We start from the raw sequence: 18,312 nt of genomic DNA on the forward strand, positions 1-18,312 counted from the left end.
ATCTTACAACCGGTATCAGGGGGCAGGCCAATTTCTGCCTTTAGCGCTGGCGACTATACTTCAAAGAAGTCCTGGATGATTTTGATTTTATCATAGAAAAAATGGCCATTCGACTAGTCCAATTGCTTGTGGGAACGAACGGACCAGCAATTGCCGTGGTAGAGGAGAAACTCTTTACAATATTAAAATGTTCCTTACTTTGAGTGCCTGCTTGATTGATTTTCATGGAAAAGAAGAGTTTCTCACCCTCGCGGACTTACCTGTAATGGTCTTTCAGGGTCTGTTTGTAAATGGATTGATCAGTAGGTCTATAATTCTTCCGCCACACTCTTTCAAGGCGTTTACACACATTTTTACTTTTTCTTAGGGCTTCTGTAAACCAAGGGACAGAAACTCGGTTTGATTTAGTGGCCCTCGAGGTGGGGGGGGGGGCTAGGTCCAGAGCCCGGAGGTGTAGCCAATGCACCAGGGAGTACACATCCCTCTAGAGATTGCCACTAAGAGAAACAGGGAGGCGATTCACAGCACATTGAATTGCCTCTGGCGAGATCAAGTGGAAGGGCCTGAAACTGCTAACACCAGTTTTTCCCTTTGGTTGGGGTCTATCTGGCTCCCTACATACTTTAAAGCCTATCAGACAATGATCCAACCAAGTTAGGGCAAGGGGGACATCTATATCGATCCGATTCGATGAGAAGGTCTGATCCAGTGTGTGCCCTTTATCGTGAGTGGGAACACAGACATACAGAGTTAGATTAAGTATGTTGAGGGATTCAAGCAATCTCATAGGCTCAGGTGCCAAGGGGTAATGCATGTGGATATTAAAATCACCAAGGATCAGGCAGTGACTGTATTTAGCAGCTATAGAGGAGATAGCGTGGGTGATAGATTCCTGAAATGTAACCGCCGGCCCCGGAGGGTGGTAAATTACCACCCCCACGATAGACTGATGAGCAGAAATGTTCAGAAGGAAACCCAGACTCTCAGCCCCCTCAATCTCCATGATCCGTAGAGAAATGCCGCTGAGGGGGCTCTTAAAAATTAAGGCCACACTTCCTCCTCTCCCCGAAGGACGATCCTTCCATAGGTTCTGATAGCCCAGGGTAATCACGTTAGTGATAGTGGGGTTAGAGGCGGTAGTTATCCATGTTTCGGTTAGAAACAACAGATCGGGGGTAGAGTCCACCAACAGGTCATGGATTTGGAGTTCATGTTTTTTTTACTGAACATCTGTTTAGAAGGAAAGTCTTCAGGTAATTACCTGCACCACCCAGTTAAGTACTACGTTGTATCAGTGCTTGGTGTTTCATAGATTTCTTCCAAATTGGGAAGAGCTGTCCAATTGCAGTGTTTACACACAAGGGGTCCGTTTTTCAACCAACGAGTGGATGTGCGGCCTACAGTTCACCCGACTGCCAATATCCAGGAGGCAATCTCTACTGTACCTTATCAACATGGGCAGCTCTGGGGGTGAGCCTGAAGCGGCTCTGGCCCTGGCCGCCTACGGGACGCTGACGGGCGCAGAAGGGCATTCCTTAATCGCGCCCGCAGCGCGCGAGCGCAGCATCCCATTTTGAACAGCCCCGCATGCAACAACTAGACCGCACCGTCTTGAAAAAAGACGGGAGTGTCGGCATGCAACAACTAGACCACACCGTCGTGAAAAAAGAAGGCAGTGTCGGTCCAAAAGCCCCCCAGAGTCAGGGTTCGATTCCCCCACCCTCTCCGAAAAATTCCCCAAATTCCCAGTTCCAAACGCAATTAAAATTCAAACAAGAGGGCTGAACAGGTAGTTAAAAGTATCAGAACATGTGCAAAATAGGCAAAGTTAGTAGCAAGTTCAGCGTGGGGCAGTGGGGCATACAATAATTGCTCAATTACCTGTCGTAGCAGCTTCTTTCTTTAATTTCTCCAAGATATGTTCTGGCTTCTTTGGTGTTAAAATTGTTACCACTTTTTCACTAGATTTTCCACCCTTATCCGAAACCATGTCCATGTTGCTCTTCTTCACTTCTTGAACTTTAGGTAGGCAGCAGCACAGTTCTGCATTTGCTTCACCCATAGAGGCGGTGTGGTGCTAACTACACCTACAGCTTCACTGCTCACATCTGTAATGGCATTTAAATCTGAGCCGGGCTTAGCAAAAATAGCTATGGTGATGGAGCCGTCTTTATCAACCCCAACTAGGTTTATTCACTGGATCTTTGCTTTGCTCTTTTAACAGCTTTTTGCCTTTCTTAGGCATTGCCGGTTTTACGAGCCAGGAGCAGTACACGTGAGCGAGAGTCTCACTGAGGAAATACAACAGAATTGAAGGGAGCAGGAATCCAGGCAGTTAGGACCAGCAGGTAACTTTGTCGCAATAATGGGTGTAGATAGTAATGATAATCTGAAAGTATGGGAGAACTTGTCAGCCAGCCAGTCAGCCAGTCATGTACATTTATTTTGGCAGCAATAACCTGTTTTTCAGTACATCTAAAACAACTACATGGGATATAATGTAAACAACAAGAAGGCATGTTGTAAGCAATGAGAATAAAATGAAGATTTCTAACATGGTTAAAATGACATCTAAAACCTAGCATCCTAAAATCTTCTTCTATGCGCAACACTGAGCGAATATGAAAAGCAGAGCAACTTGCAGCTGCAAACCTTGTTGACAGCAAGAGCTGTTATTAACTCTGGAATCATGAAGACAGTACTCCTTGTGATGGGCAAACACAGGTTGCGGTAGGCGCCTTCCTCAGGAACTTGAGTTTATAAGAACTGAGTGAGATGCAGCATCTTCGAAGTGTGCCAGCAGTAGGTGAGACCGCCTTCGGGCAGAATCTTGGGCGATAATCTGGGTGAAGTACCTACTTCACTTAAGTGGTAAAATGGCAGTCCTTATATACTGAAGCGTGTCAGAGATTGGAATTTCTGTCATAAGAGAATGTCCATTCAGGCTACACTATTATGACTAAATGTCTGTACTTGCTCTTATTTGACCGCGACACAGTGATGAGTAGACACCTGACCCAGACTGATGTCGCATCAGGTGTTATATCTTTCACAGCACTTAGAAAGATAAGGTCCGATCACATCTGCATCAAATGACAGATATGACAATGATTGTGAATAAATTAAGAAAAATAGCGACACCTATGTTCTAATGGCAACCTCCATTATTTAAAATGGCGATGTCCATTGTATAAAATGGGGATGGGGCCTGCTTAAAATAGAGTTAGATGAGTTGGCTCTTAAGGGTTTTGCATTAAGAACTTCAGAAAAGGCCTAAAAGGGGGTAACAGAGAAAGAGTTTCAGAAAAGGAAGCAAACGGGGTGAAAAGAGAAAGGAGCTTCAGTAAAGGTTGAAGCTGGGTGAAGACAAAACTGAGTGGAGGTGATTAAATAGGATGGAAAGGAGGCGAGCTCAAGCAAGGACCAACTGCCTGTGTCAAAAAGGACTTAGAAAAGAAGAGGCACAGCATGTGAGAGAGAAAACATTGACCAGGAGATGAGAGAGAGATAAAGGGAGAGGTGAAAGGTGCGAGAGAGAACGGGTGATCCAAAGAAGCGAAGGGGACCCTCGAGGAAAGTGAGTAGGATCCGAAAAGGCCTTGGACTGGTCAAAGAACCGTTCCCAGGTGAGTGAGGGGCTGTACCTAGGCACTTTGGCGAATCTCTCAAGCCTGTCTGCACCCGTCCATGCCAGTCTGTTGCAAGACGCCTAACATGCTGCCAATTTAGATCAAATCAGGTACACCTACGCTCGGAGTGAGCTGCTCGCTATCAGGATGGGGTGGGCAGGTGCACACATTCTAGTCTGTATGGTCTAGAGGGTCCCTTTGGCTGCAAATGCTGTGGCTTTGTGTCTGTCATCCCGGGTAAGCTTAGCAGCCCCCCTCTTAGTAATTCCACAACCGTTTTCCACATTAACTGCCGCTCCCTAGCCAAACACTTCGTCGATGTCCATGATCTTCTGGAAGCTGAGTCCCTCAACATCCTGTTTCTCACAGAGACCTGGCTCTCGGAGGACATGGTCGTGGAGCAAGAACTGGCACTCCCAGAAGGCCATAAGATACATACCCTCAACAGGGTAACGAGAGGCTGGGGTATTGCGGTTATTCTTAAAACCGGATACCTTTGCACATTTATAAAGCAAACCGTTGCGGGTGCGAATGAGCCCATTTAAAAATCACCCTCAATCCCTACTACAATATGACAGGTCTACTAATCTACTGACCCCGGGGTCCCTCAAAAGTGTTTAGGGAAGCTCTTATCGAGGCAGTCAGTGCCCTGGTGGTCAATGCCTCTAATTGCACAGTCACAGGAGATCTTAACCTGCATCTGGACAATCACTCTGACCCCAAAGTGACTAATTTTTTGGCTGATCTTGCAGTGTGTCAGTTTGATCAACGGGTCTCAGGTCCAACGCACTCAGCTGGCCACCTATTGGACCCAGTGTTTACAACTATATCTTCCCTCACTGTCGGACTCCCTGTCCCGATGGGTTGGTCGGATCATTTTCTAGTTCCCATGTCCATTCAGGGCGTCACATCCGCACGTAATTTAGTGAAAACTTTTTCTCTCAAACGCCCCTGGCATAAACTGAATTGGGACCAATTTCAAACCCACCTATCCACCACCTCCCCAGCGTTCCAAGCTGACCCCAATGAGGCTAACTCGGTCTTCACCAACTGGATCAGTCAGCCTTTGGATAGCCTAATTCCAGCCAAATTGTCCATGAACCATCAATCCAAATCAAACCCTTGGTACAACACTAAATTAGCTGCTTTGTGTAAAGTCTGTAAAAAGCTGGAGAGAACCTGGAGAAGGTATTATGATCCTACCTCTAAGGACCACTATGGGTTGCCGTAAAGAGATACCACAGGGCTATCCAAGTTGAGAGCGCAGCATATTGGGCCAGATGTAGGTAGGCGAATACCGGTCGGTAACGGCCCAAAATCGGTAAAATCGGCCGTTACCGACCGGTATTTAGAAAATGAGATGTAGGTGTCAAAAATGTACCGAATCGGAAAATATGAATCGGTAAAATACCGATTCTGTATTTACCGATTACATATTTTCCGAATCGGTATTTACCGATACCTTATTTACCGAGTTCTTATTTACCGATTCGGTAAATAAGAAATCGGAAAAAATGCCCATCGAGATGTAGGAAAGGAAAAAAATACTGAATCAATGAAATTCGGTATTTAAGAGTCGGTATTTACCATGGACTGAAAGCAGGTGGTAACCAGGTGCAGGCTATAAAAAAGGGCCCAAAATGCAACAGTGTTGCAAGAATGGCGGCTTTCTATGTGATTGCGAGGAGGCAAAGGCTACAGGCTGCAGGTGAGAGGGTATGGAGAAGGGAGGAGCAGGTGTACAGGCAGAGGATCACCCTGTTCCAATTGACTGAGCCTGAGATACTTCAGAGGTACAGGCTACACCCCAGAACCATCATGGACTTAATTAGGGACATCCACCCATACCTGGATCACCCAACACCCAGGGCCCACGCCATCCCACCCGATGTGCAGGTGCTGTGTAGCTTACACCTGCTTGCCTCTGGGAGCTATCAGAGTGTGATAGCTGCAGTAGGTGGTGTATCCCAGAGCTGTCTGTCCTGTTTTTTCAGGAAGTTTCTGGATGCCATGACGCAGAGAATGGATCATTACATCCGGTTCCCTGACACACCTGCGGAACTTGCCAAAACAAAAACTGACTTCTATGGACTGGCACACTACCCGCATGTGATAGGCTGCATAGATGGAACCCACATTCCACTATGCCCACCTGCAGCCACTGAACACATCTACAGAAATCGTAAGTCAACGCACTCCATCAATGTGCAGGTGATATGCAATGCTGGCAACATCATCACAGACATAGTGGCCAAATTTCCTGGGAGCACGCACGACTCCTACATTTTCCAGAACAGCGGAATTTACACACGGCTTGTTGCTGGAGATTTTGGAGATGGATATCTGCTAGGTAAATAAGTGTAACACACCCTGAAATTAATGTCAGATGAATGTGTCATGTGAATGTAACTCATGTACCTCTCATTCCCTCCTAGGCGATAGTGCATATGCCCTGCGTTCCTTTGTGCTCACACCGTACCTCAACCGAACTAACAGAGGCGAAAGGCGATACAATGTGGCACACAGGTCAACTCGCAACGTAGTGGAGCGAACATTTGGACTCCTCAAGAGCAGCTTCCGCTGCCACCACAAGAGTGGAGGTGCTCGACAGTACACCCCCATCCTGTGTTGCAAGATAATAGTGACCTGTGCCATTTTGCAAAATCTTGCCACCAAAGAAGGCACAGAGGTGGAGGTGACACATCACGAGGACATTGATGATGACCAAGAACATGCAGACCCCCAAGCAACAGGACCAGCAGCAACAGATGGATGATTGAGACGGACAGAAATTACACGTCGATATTTCTAGGTAATGTATGACACATAGACAGGTATAGTGTTTGACGAGTGTAGTTTAATAGTCACTACTTCATCATCACATAGGAAAAGCCATTGTCCATCAAAGTCTATGTCCATGACGGCTTGTGCTCAGTTGCCGTCACTGTGTGCAGTCGTGTGGATCTTCGGCTTTGGTCAGTGCTTACGTCCACGCACTACATTGCGCGATTGATGTGCCTGGGTATCAATATCTCGGCTGGGGCCTGACTCAGCATGGCTGCGCCTGCCGCTCCTGTGCACCTCTGGTACAGGTGTGCTGGAGCCACTCCTGCTGGTTGACCCCTCTGTCTCCTCCACACCCGTGTCACCAGCATTGCCTGTGTTAGTGGTTAGCATCTGCTCTATCGCAGAGGTCACTCTTCCCATGCCCCGTGTCAAGTCTGTGCAGCAGTGCATAATTGCATCCTGCATGGATATAGAGCGTCGGCACAGTAGTGACGTAGCTGACGCAAATCTGTTCATTGCCTTTTTCTGCTGCCGCATATACTGCCGCTCCCTGCCACGCTGTAGTTGATCCCTGTCCAAATTATCCGACAGTACACCCATGTATGTGGAGATGTCTGTTATCCCCTTTGATATTGCCTCCAAACTACATGCTATGTGGCCTATTCCCTTGTCCATGTTGGTCATTTTATTGTTCATGCAGCGAACCTGCCTATGCACGGCTAACAGTGCTTTGGCCTGCATGCGCTTTACTTTGACCATTGTGGCCTCCAGGCCACAGAAGATGCTCTCTCCTTCCTGCCCCTCGCCACCCTCACGTGCCCTCCTGCCAAGGACACTGGTGCGCGCAGCGCCTGCTGTAATCTGTGGTCTAGCCTTGTCAGCCACAGGTGCAATTGTTTGAGGTGCAACATTCTCATCCTCCGAATCAGAGGTTTGCAGGATCCTCTGAGGGGGCACATCAGGCCTACTTGCCCTTCCCTGCATGGCCAACCTGGACGTTGCTATGGGTGTAAGCGGTGTGCTTAACAATTCAGGAGATCCAAACAACAACGGTGATAGCGGGACAAGTGTTGTAGCTCGCTCTGGTGATGAGGCTTCCTGGGTGGTGTTATTGCCTCCTTCTACAGCGCTGTGACCTGTTCTTTTCTTTTCTTTTTCCCTTCTCTTAGTTGCTGGTGCCCTCTCCTCGCTTGCTGGTGCTGGAGTGCGTGGGGACTCTCCTGTGGAATCAAATTGACATAGGGTCAATGTTGTTGTTCACCTGTGTGTATTTCTTAAGTAAATCGTTTACACACCTTTGCACAGTGTACATTGTGTGTTTGGTGATATGTGTGGCATGCCTTGCGGAGTCTTGTGGTGTATGCATTGCATCTATGTACTCATGTCTACGTCTACCATGATGCATTGCTGGCACCAAGTATGAGCTGTACTGCAGTGTAATGAATCTACACAGTAGGGTATGGGTTCAGGTTAATTGTTGTGGATTAGGGTACATGCCTCTTACCTTGTTTCTTGGTTGCTTTTGCTGTACTGTCCAGGTCTCCAATCCCATGGATGTATTCTGGCTCCATGGTGGTTTCAACAAGCTCCTCCATCTCAGTCAGCTTTGGTGCTTTGCTCCTGCCACCTCCTGTCACTCCAGCATCCTTTTTTTGCGCAGCAATCTTCTTCTTGGTTATGATGCGCAGGTCATACCATCGCTTTTTGATGTCCTCGATCTCCCAGTGGGTCACACCAATGGCATTCACTTTGCCCTGTATGCCAAGCGATATGTTCCTCTTCACAGTCTCTGCAACATGCAGAGAGTGTCTCCCGAATATTTGGTGGTAGTGACTTACTATTTCTTCTACTGCCACCTGAAGTTCTTCTTGGCTGAACTTTATCTTTCTTCTGCGCTCCCCACCATCCTTTAGCCCTTCATGAGACTCCATTCTGTAGCACTGCTTGGCTGTGGATGCTCAGCTCCTCTCACCTCAGCTCAATTGTTTGTTCAGTTGGTTTGCACCTGCATGGGTGTGGCCACTCACAGGTACTGGGGAGGGATGCTTCATTCTGATTGGTTGGATTCTCTGGGCCTTGGTTGTGGGGTGTGTAGGGTGTCCCTGATTTGTTGGCAGGCTCACATGTCGTTTTTAAAGCTTCCGATTCGGCATTTACCGAATCGGTAAATTCCGAATCGGTAAATTCCGAATTGGTAAAACCCATGCATCCCGGCCCATAGGAATGCATGGGTTTTACCGATTCAGCATTTACCGATTCGGAACTTACCGATTCGGTAAATACCGAAATGAGATACCGAGTCATTCCGAATCGGTAAGTTTTAACGAATTTTTACCTACATACCATTTTCCGATTCTGAAATACCGATTCGGTATGAATCGGTATTTAAGAATCATAAAATGAAAATTACCTACATCTGGCCCATTATGCTGAGCAAATCAGAAAGAGTACTAACACGGCGAAGCGTATCTTCTCGATAGTCTCAGGCCTTAAAACTCAGAAAGACGCCGCAAGACCACTGATCACCTCTGATCAGCAGTGTGAAAAGCTTGCCGACCAATTTCTGAAAATTCTACCCACTATTCTATGTCCTTTGGAATAAGCATGGGCGGATTTTGCGGATTCGCAATCCGCGAATTTGCGGATTTGCGGATTGCGACAATACGCAAAATCCGCGAATTCTCGCGGATTTGCGTATTTTTTTTTGGGGTGTGTGTTCGCACGGGTTTCTGCAAGTTCGCGAGGGTTTTGTACAATTTCTCAAATTGCGAACTTACTTGTCGGGTCGCCAGTTTTGCGAACTTGTTGTTTCTACGTGCCCAGCCTGTTTGCAAGGCTTTCTTCATCACTGCCACCCTTTGTCACCACTGGCACTCTCTTTGGTCACCCATGCCACCCTCTGGCTCACCCATGTCACCCTCTGTGTCATCACAGCACCCTCTGGTTCACCAGTGTACATTATTGGGGCAAAACAAATCACTGCCATCCTCTGTCAACACTGGCACTCTGGTTCACCCATGCCACCCTCTGGCTGGCACACCCATGCCACCCTCGGTGTCATCACAGCACCCTCTGATTGACCAGTGAGTGTACATTATTGTGGCAAAGCCAAGCACACCTGCTAAGTGCTTTAAGTTTTGCAAACAACAACACCTGCCCTGCCCCAACTGACATTAATGAAGGCTGGCACCTGCTTGTCTGCTCCCTTTCCTTTTTGTTGCAATAACAGGATGCAATGGCATACTTGTAACTATTCTGTGACTGTCAGAGCAGGGTCACACAATAGTTGCAAGTAGGCAACCGGGTTCTGGAGGGCCCCTTCAGGAAGCACTACAGGTAAATGGTTACAAATGATGAGCTCGAACTTTTGCACCTGCTCGTTGGTTTTGCTTTTGCAAAACTCGTTTTTCGGTAATTTCGCCCTGTTCGCGAGGTGCGGCGTCGTGCGAAATCGACCGTGGAAGCCGTGAACCTGTGCGAGTTACCCCAAGGTTGAGTATGGGCGCCGCCATTTTGTTTGCGTGACGTATTTCCGTTTCCGCCCGCTATGTGTAATCTCGCGCAATGAGCGCCTTGCGAATGCAAGTTCGCACGAGTTCGCGAGAGAAATCGCGTGCGAACTTACTTACGCGCACGTGTTCGGGCCGCCATCTTGTTTTTCATTCATTCCTATGTGTCTGGGCATGGTGTTTCTATCCTCTATGTATCTCTGCCATCCTTTGCTTGTTTTAATATTTTTTTGATCTATTTAACTTTTTTTCTATCCCTCTAGTTTTCTAGGTCTATATTTTTGTGTTTTAGGCTACTTTTGTTTACTTTTCTACTACTTTTTTAAACTTTTATTTCCTTCTTCCCTACTCTTATTCTTTTTCATTTTGTCTCCTTACTGCTAACACCTGCCCAGAACATGGTGAAGACAGCTGTCAAGCTGCCCAAGACGGGCACCGCAGCCCGTGCCTGGCTCCCGTGTGGCCGTTTGAGGGCGGAAATGGTGGTGCCCAGGGAGATCTTCAGCCCTGAGGAGGTGGGCTCACTCATTTTTTATGTGCAGCGCCGTCTCCCCAGGACCATCGCTGCTGGTTATACCAACAGCCAGGAGCGACGGAAGCGGTGGGGGCAGGTGTGCCGGGCCCTTTTTGACATCACGGGGGTCCAGCGCACCTACAATCAAGTGACCCACCGCTGGACCGATATCCTGTACCGGGAGCGCGACCTGCTAGACCTGCTGGGAGTGGAGGTCCCCGGGCTTGGTGAGTAGTAGTAGCAATTTTTTCATCACTCACTACTCTGTTTTTTCTCCTGCTCTGTGTGACTGTGTTATATTGCAAATATTTGCTTTAACTTTTTTACAAAGAGCAATAATGCTGCTGATTACATTGATAGGAGAGGTAAATTAATATTTCAAAATCTTCTGTGCATTTCAGGTGCACTGTTCTCCTTCTCTGTGGCGGTGCCACTGCTTATTTGTTTTCTATTTTGTGTTCATTTAATTGGGCTGAGTAATGTATGAGTGTACTTTACAGAACTGCGTAATGCTAGACACAAAGGGGCAGATTTACAAGCCCCTTGCGCCACGTTTATGCTGCCTTACCTGACGCACAGCGACGTAAACGTGGCGAATCCATGGGAGTCATGTACAACGAGATGCATCTAAGGAGATACGCCACCTTAAGGCCTGGGCCTGCGCCACAATGGGTGCGTTCCCACGCAGGGGGGTAGGGGTGGGGGGTGGCGGTAAGGCAGCTGTGCGCCTCGCAAAAGTGCCTGCGTGAAATCTACAAGATTTAACGCAGGCACTTCCGCGACGTTGCTACGTCAATTCTTTATGCCTGCTTGCTTGAAGCAGGCGTAAGGACTGATGCGGTATGTTGAGTATTGGGCAGCCCTGAGCATTGCTATAGTTGCATCGCGCCTGCGACGCGACTCTAGAGATGCGCCCCTCTTTCGTCACGAGATGCGTCACGCATCTGCCTACCCTTGCGCCAGGGTTTGCCGCATTGTAATTGCGGCGCATCTGCCGTGACACAAGGTTAGTTTTGCGTTACGCATTTGTTCTGGTGCACATCTGGAGGTGTCCAGCTCAGAACTCGTAAGTATGCCCCTAAGTGTCAGATTAGCAATTACCTGCGCATCCCTGCAAAGTGTGCGGCACGCCAGCACCACCCATGGTGCGCCGTATTTACAATGCGGCACACCATGGTCCCAAAATGTCACCGAAGCGTTACGCATCGGTGCCGTAAAGGCGGCTCATTGATGGAGTTGCGTTGCAACGATGGCGCAGCTCCAGCAATGCTGCGTCAAGCCGTAAGTCTGCTTCATGCAGGCGCAGGGTTTCAGTGACGCATCATTGTCCTAAATGACTGATTGAAATTTTATATATTCCCCATAGCCACTTTTAGCAAGCGTTCCTGCGCAGGAACGCCCTCCCTTGCGCTGGAACGCTCCCTTATGGCGCAGGGCTTTAGAATGGGATGCATCTCCCATATGCATCACGTTGTTAATATACGCCACACCATGGCGCCTCTCTTGTTGTGGCGCTGCACCACAAAAGTGACGCAAGAACGGAGCAAAAGAGCTGCAAGGGGCTTGTAAATCTGCCCCTAGAGTAGAGGCTCAGGTGCAGTCCTTCCTTTGTAGCCCTCTTTTTGGCTGAAATAGTTGGTTCTTGTTCTTTCTAAATGTTTGATTTGGTTGACAAGGACATCGACAAGCAGCAATCATCAATGTTTTCTGTTCATTCTTTCATGTTGTACGTCAGGTCCGCCCAGGGGCAAGCGGACAGAAAAAGCGGATGCAGTGGCTCCAAAGGAGGAGGATGCAGGCCAGGGCAGCGAGTGCTCCTTTGCTGGCCCCAGTAAGTTTTCATTTAAATATAGAGGACCTATTGTTGTCCAAGCGTTCCTAATTTAATTTTTTCGAAATAGTGTTTAGATAGGAGCAAAATCAATAATACTACTGTTGCAGGGACAATTCTCCACAAACCTAACTATGGACACCAAAGACCAGAGTAATAATATTTCAGAGTGGCGTGTTTGGCACACTGTATAAACCTGGTAGTGTCAGCGGCACGGACTCCTCCTTGCAAAAATTGCAAAACCTTTCGCTCAGTCACTCTAGTCTGGAGGACCAAAAACCACAGAGTCTATTCAAGTTTAAAAGCTTTATCAAAAGTAAAAGTAAACACATATATTAAAATAAAGTTAGTTGGAAATGGAAAAGTGCTTGGTGCTGAGTTGTTGAGTAATGGAACACATTTCTTTTGGTCGAGCCGAGCTTTCACCTGGTTTGAAGTTGATGTTGCTCTTGTCCTTAGAAGTCCAGTTTCTGTCTGTTCAGAGAAAAATGATGTGTGTTAAAATTAATCAAGCATTCATCAATTATGACAAAAAAATGCAGCAAGACAACAGCCTTCCCTGGAAGGAGGGACATTTTTACTTTAGACTAGAGTAGACAGTCAATAACTTTTTCTGTTGTTTTCACATTCTTCATTCATAGACCAAATACTAGTGAGTGGTGTAATCTAACATTCTTAAATCTACTTTGTAGGTGGAACATCTGGTGGCGGGGCCAGCTCGGATGTGGTAATAGTGATCGACTCCGAGTCCGAGGATCACTCTGGGGAGGAGGCGGCGCAAGAGGACCAAGAAGTACAGACTGTGAGGAAGGAGACAGTGGTGGTGGCGGTACAGGTAAGCTGGATCATGGTACTATCTGACTCTTAGATAGCATATGATGTGTATCTACAGAGAGTAGACGGTCACTGGATGAACTACGAACATACTATGAAATGTTTCCGGGGGGGGGTGCAACATCATCCCCATCTCCTGAGTCCTACTCCTGACATGATTGATAGTGTGGTTTGTGGCCAAGGGCCGCACCGAAGGGGGCAGGGTCAGTGGGGGAGGGGGGTGGATCTAGAGCAACAAAAAAAAATATGACCATGAAATTGAAATCATGCCCCTGCAGCGGATGCCTTCGTCCACTGAGCCACCAGACCTGGCATACACATTACACACATCTTTCTTTCTCTCTCCCCCTCCCTCTCTCTCTGTCTCCCTCCCTCATCCTCCCTCTCTCCCTCCCTCATCCTCCCTCTGTCACCCTCTGGCTCCCTCCCTCTCTCTCTCTCTCCTTCTGTCTTCCTCTCTCTCTGTCTCTGTCTCTATCTGTCTGTCGGTCCCAGCTTGCTGTAATTACCATATTGTAATTTGTCACTGGGCCAGCACTGGATGGACCTGCGATCCAGGGGGGGGCAATCGCGCCCTCTCTTGCCCATCCCTGCGGATGCCCATGATATTGGCCTGAATAGTTTCTTTTGTACTGCGCTGGCTAGTTGCTAGTTGTACTGTGACACAACTTCCTGCTGAATCATTTTGTGTTAATCATATTCTTAAAGAGCATTGGTTACAGATTATGTCTTTCTTTCTTCATATAGTTGGTCATACTAAAACAAAACCAACAAGGAGTATGCAGGCTGTACTGGCCCGGCAACGGAGGCTGGATGCAACTGTTGCCCAATATCGGCAGCTGGTGGAACTGGAGGGGGACGACACGCAGTCCAGTACTTCCAATGTGACATCTGCATCCTCCTCCGTGACCCCACGTTCTGCCGGTCAGCGCAGTGCTCCAGCCAAACGGAGGCGTGCTGGCAGACGCCACCGCCGAGCAGCAAAGGCTGCACCTCACAGTACTGTAAAGGCTCGCTTGCGCCGAGCAATACGCAGAGTGTCGGACCTGGAGGCGGAGGTCCGGAAATGGAAAGAGTACCAAAATTTGGTGGAGGGCCTCCGTTTAGATCACGCCACCCTCCGGGAGCAATACGATGCCCTGGCCCTAAGGCATGATGCCCTGGAGGCCAAAGTTAACAACACCATGCATCCCTAGAGTGTCCCTTGCCCCTTTTTTAGAGACTTTTGGGGGGTGGGAATTGGGAGTTGGGTTTTTTGGGGACTTTTGAGGGACTATTTATTTGTTGGGGTTAGGGAGGGTCTTGCGGGAGATTATTTTGTTAGGGATATAAAAATATACTTTTTCAAACTTTATCTGAGCATATCTTTTTTTTTACTACTTTTGAGCCTGGTGGGTGGTGGTTTTGCAGTAAGTTAGTTTTACTGAACACGAGTTCTCGCCATATTTTTCTTTTCCCATGCCAATACGCCAATGGGTCCTCAGTAATATTGACCGCTGTTGAGTCATCCAGATAGGCCTGCACCATTGAAAGAATGTCCTCCCGGATTCCTGTACTTTGCACTTCTGTGTCCTTTCTGGGACAAGGAAACCCTAGGTCACTTAGCCAATCCGCTTCAGACATATCGCCTGGGCCTGGTGCAGATGATACGGTTGCTGGTGTGGTTAACGGCTCAGAGGAAAAGTCACTCACTTCTGCCACAGGCACAGATGCAGAAGTGCTTTTTTGGGACGCCTGATGGCCTGCTGATTCACTAGTAGTACTGTCTTCTACAGTTTCCTTCCGCTCTCTTTCAAAACGAATGGCTGACTGAGCTAGCCAACCTTTGTACTCTGTAACATCTGATGTTTCAAAAGGAATTATTACTTCGCCAAACAATGGCTTTTTGTAACGTGGATCCAGAATAGTAGCACAAATGTAGTGCTGTTGTTTCTTGATATTTACAAGCCGTTTATTGCTAACTAGGCGTTGTAATAATCTCTGCGCCAACTCATATGCTTCATTCTTTCCAGCATCTTTCAATTCTGAAGACACCACCTTGACTTGGTGCTCGAGCTTCAGCAACAATGGGATAGCTTTGCTCAAAGAACAGTCCTCCCTGCTAACGTCACGCGTGAAGACCTCAAAAGGACGAAGCATGTCTGTCAGGCTTTTAACTAGCTGCCATTGCTCCACCGCTAGCATCATTTCTGTCGTATCACCACCCAGGTTGTAGAAATACTCATTGACTACTGGAAACAGCTCATGCAGACGCTCAAGCATGTAGAAGGTTGAGTTCCAACGTGTTGCCACCTCCTGGATAAGTGCTTTCACTGGCATTCTACGTACATTTTGCTGGCGCCTCAGCTCCTTCCGGGCCTTAAAAGAATGGTTGAAATGTGTGCATATTCTTCTGCAGATGGTAAGTATTTTGTCGACTGCAATTTCTTTTTTCAAGAACTTTTGCACGACAAGGTTCATACAGTGCGCCAAACACGGCACTCTGAAATAGTAACCGTCCTCCATGGCCCTAACTACATTGCTGCCATTATCAGTAGAAACATAACCAACCTTGCAATTTCTTGGGGGCAGCCATTGCGAGACCTTTTCGTTAAAGTCATCCAAAATGTTGGCTGCAGTATGACTTTTCTCCATGCCAAACATGGCTAATGTTGCATGTTTACGAGCACCCTTAAAAATCTCGACCAAGTCACCACCTGCATTTATCTTTTTTGTAACCCGTGAAAAAGAGACCCAGTGTGCAGTGATGCACATGTAATCAAGGGCTTGGCAACTGGTCCACATGTCTGTTGTCAGGTGTATAGTGTGAACAGCACTCTTCTGCAAAGCTGCCCCAACCAACTCAAGCACCTCTTTATGTAGTGCTGGAACAGCAACCCTGCAAAATAGTACCGGCTAGGAACCTTCCATTTAGGGGCCAATGTTGCCACGAGTTCAAGAAAACCCACACCTTCGACAAACGAAAAAGGGAGAAGGTCCACCGCTAGCATTTTTGCCAGCTTAGTGTTATACAGGCGTACAATTGGGTGGTTGCGTTGAAATTGCGCATCTGAGGAGAACATGGCTGAAATGGTGCGCTGGACAAATTTACTGGCTGATGCTGATGCCTTCTTCGACCCACTTCTGCTCAGTGTTGACATTTTCCGCATTGGTGTGTCTCCCAGACTCTCAGTGTGCCTCCTATGTGTTCCAGAGGGTGTGGTGCTGCCAGGGGTACTGGGTGCAACCGGACAAATGTCTAACGCTTCTTCTACCTCCCCGTCATCTTCAGATGAAACACCTAGTATGGGTATATTTTGGCCACTTGCCCTTTGGGATTGCTTTCCCTTGATGTTTGCTAGGTGCGCAAACCATTCGACAGCGTGCCTTCTTTTAAGATGACCTGTCTGGCCTCTGGTTCCATAGTTGGTACCAGTCTTACCACGACTAACTCTAGTCTTACAAATGCAACAAACGACTAGGTTATCATACTTTGCATGGACACTAAAAAAGTTCCAAACTGGGGACTGGAAACTTCGGGTTTTGCCGCACGAGATGAAACTGCCAATGCCAGATGAAGCAGTGGCGGATGAGCCTTGCAGACATCTACTGGGTTGTGCAATTATTGCAGCAACCCTACTTGAGGGAGTCGAGCTGGATGGAGTCCCCCTCTGGGGAGAAAATATGGGAGCTGTAGGTTTTGTTGAACTTGTTGTACTACTTGACTGCGTTGGTGGTGCTACCAGTGCCACGTCGCCAGGGTCACTCTCAGCATGACGTCGGGATAGGGTATAAATGTCTGTCTGCTGCATGGCCGGTGTGGCTGGAATAACGTGTGTGATGACTAGGTCATTGCTGTCATCCTGTTCAACAACATCAGAATGCACCACTTCATCAAGTCCAACGTTCGGATCCATAAGTATGAGCTTTACGTGGCCCTTCCTTTTAACATTTGATACCTTTCGCAGCTCATGGTGTGCCTCCCTCTCAGACGTCGGAGATGGGTGCCAATCTAGATCCAGATCATCATCTGATGGAGCGGGGCTTGAAGAGGAACTTCTACACACACTCCTTGATCTTTTCCTTGGTGGGGAGCTGGGAGAAAATGAATCATCAGGAGGAGTGCCTTCGTCTTCCTGACATGATACCCCGGCTCCAAAGTCAATTTCCTCCTGTGCCCCTACTTCTGGAAGAACAACCATTGTGGGCACTTGCACCGCTCCATGCGCCGCTACATGGGCCTCTTCACTGATCGCTACTTGCAACTCTCCATGGACCTCTCCTTCTCGGCCTTCTCCTTCTCGGCCAGCTCCTTCTCGGCCAGCTCCTTCTCGGCCAGCTCCTTCTCGGACAGCTCCTTCTCGGACAGCTCCTTCTCGGACAGCTCCTTCTCGGACTGCTCCTTCTCGGACAGCTCCTTGCGCATGTACTTCTACTTGTACTAGTAGCCCATGCAGTTGTTGTTGCGGCTTTGGTTGTTGAATAGTACTTGTGAGATGAGTTACAACCTGTGTTGATGGTGTGCTGCTACTTTCTTGCGATGAGCCAACATCACTGGTCGTTGGTGATTGAACCACTAAACAGGCTACCTGTGCAGCACTCATGGTGGGCCTTTGATTTTTCCACAAAAATTTAGTGGTCGAGCCACCAGTCTCCTTGGTAAGTGGTGCCACTTGCTTCTTCTTCTCCTTAGTAGAGACATCTTTCTTGCTAGAGGACCTACGGGCACCTCTTTTTGGAGCCATCTTCTTCAGATGTCGGAACAACAGGCCGCAGCAGGACTTCTTCCTGGCACTGATGCTCAACGATGATGCGGAGTTATTGACTTTATGCACCTACAAGCAAACGAAGACAGAGGAACATCAGTAAATATATGTTGCATATGTAGCACTTTGATAAATAGTTTGCAAGTAGGCATTTATGAATACACACGTGCACACCACACAATATGGAAATTTCAAAATTAAGAATTGCTAAATTTTTGGGAAACAGGAATTTAACATTGATCCAAGAGAGCACACACAGAGAGGGTTATAGTTTCATGTACCACTGACTCCCCCTGGGCACAATGGGTGAAAGCAAGGCAAAATGGGTGCAGGCCTATGGCACAAAGATCACTGCCTGCCTTCAAAATGGCCGCTTGACCCCCATCCACATGGCCAGGACCATGCCCCAAAATGGCCCCCACCAACATAGCCAGCCCCCAACCCCTACTCCAAAAAGTCAAAA

At 47.8% G+C, this 18,312-nt stretch overlaps 1 pseudogene; it reads right to left on the minus strand.

The window, feature by feature from the left end:
* The window catches only part of LOC144820089 (UPF0235 protein C15orf40 homolog pseudogene), a 43,181-nt pseudogene extending 34,834 nt beyond the window's left edge, over positions 1 to 8,347 (minus strand).
* Between the last annotated feature and the right edge of the window lie 9,965 nt (positions 8,348 to 18,312).

The sequence above is a fragment of the Lissotriton helveticus genome, chromosome 2_1, assembly GCF_964261635.1.
Source record: "Lissotriton helveticus chromosome 2_1, aLisHel1.1, whole genome shotgun sequence".
NCBI lineage: Eukaryota > Metazoa > Chordata > Amphibia > Caudata > Salamandridae > Lissotriton > Lissotriton helveticus.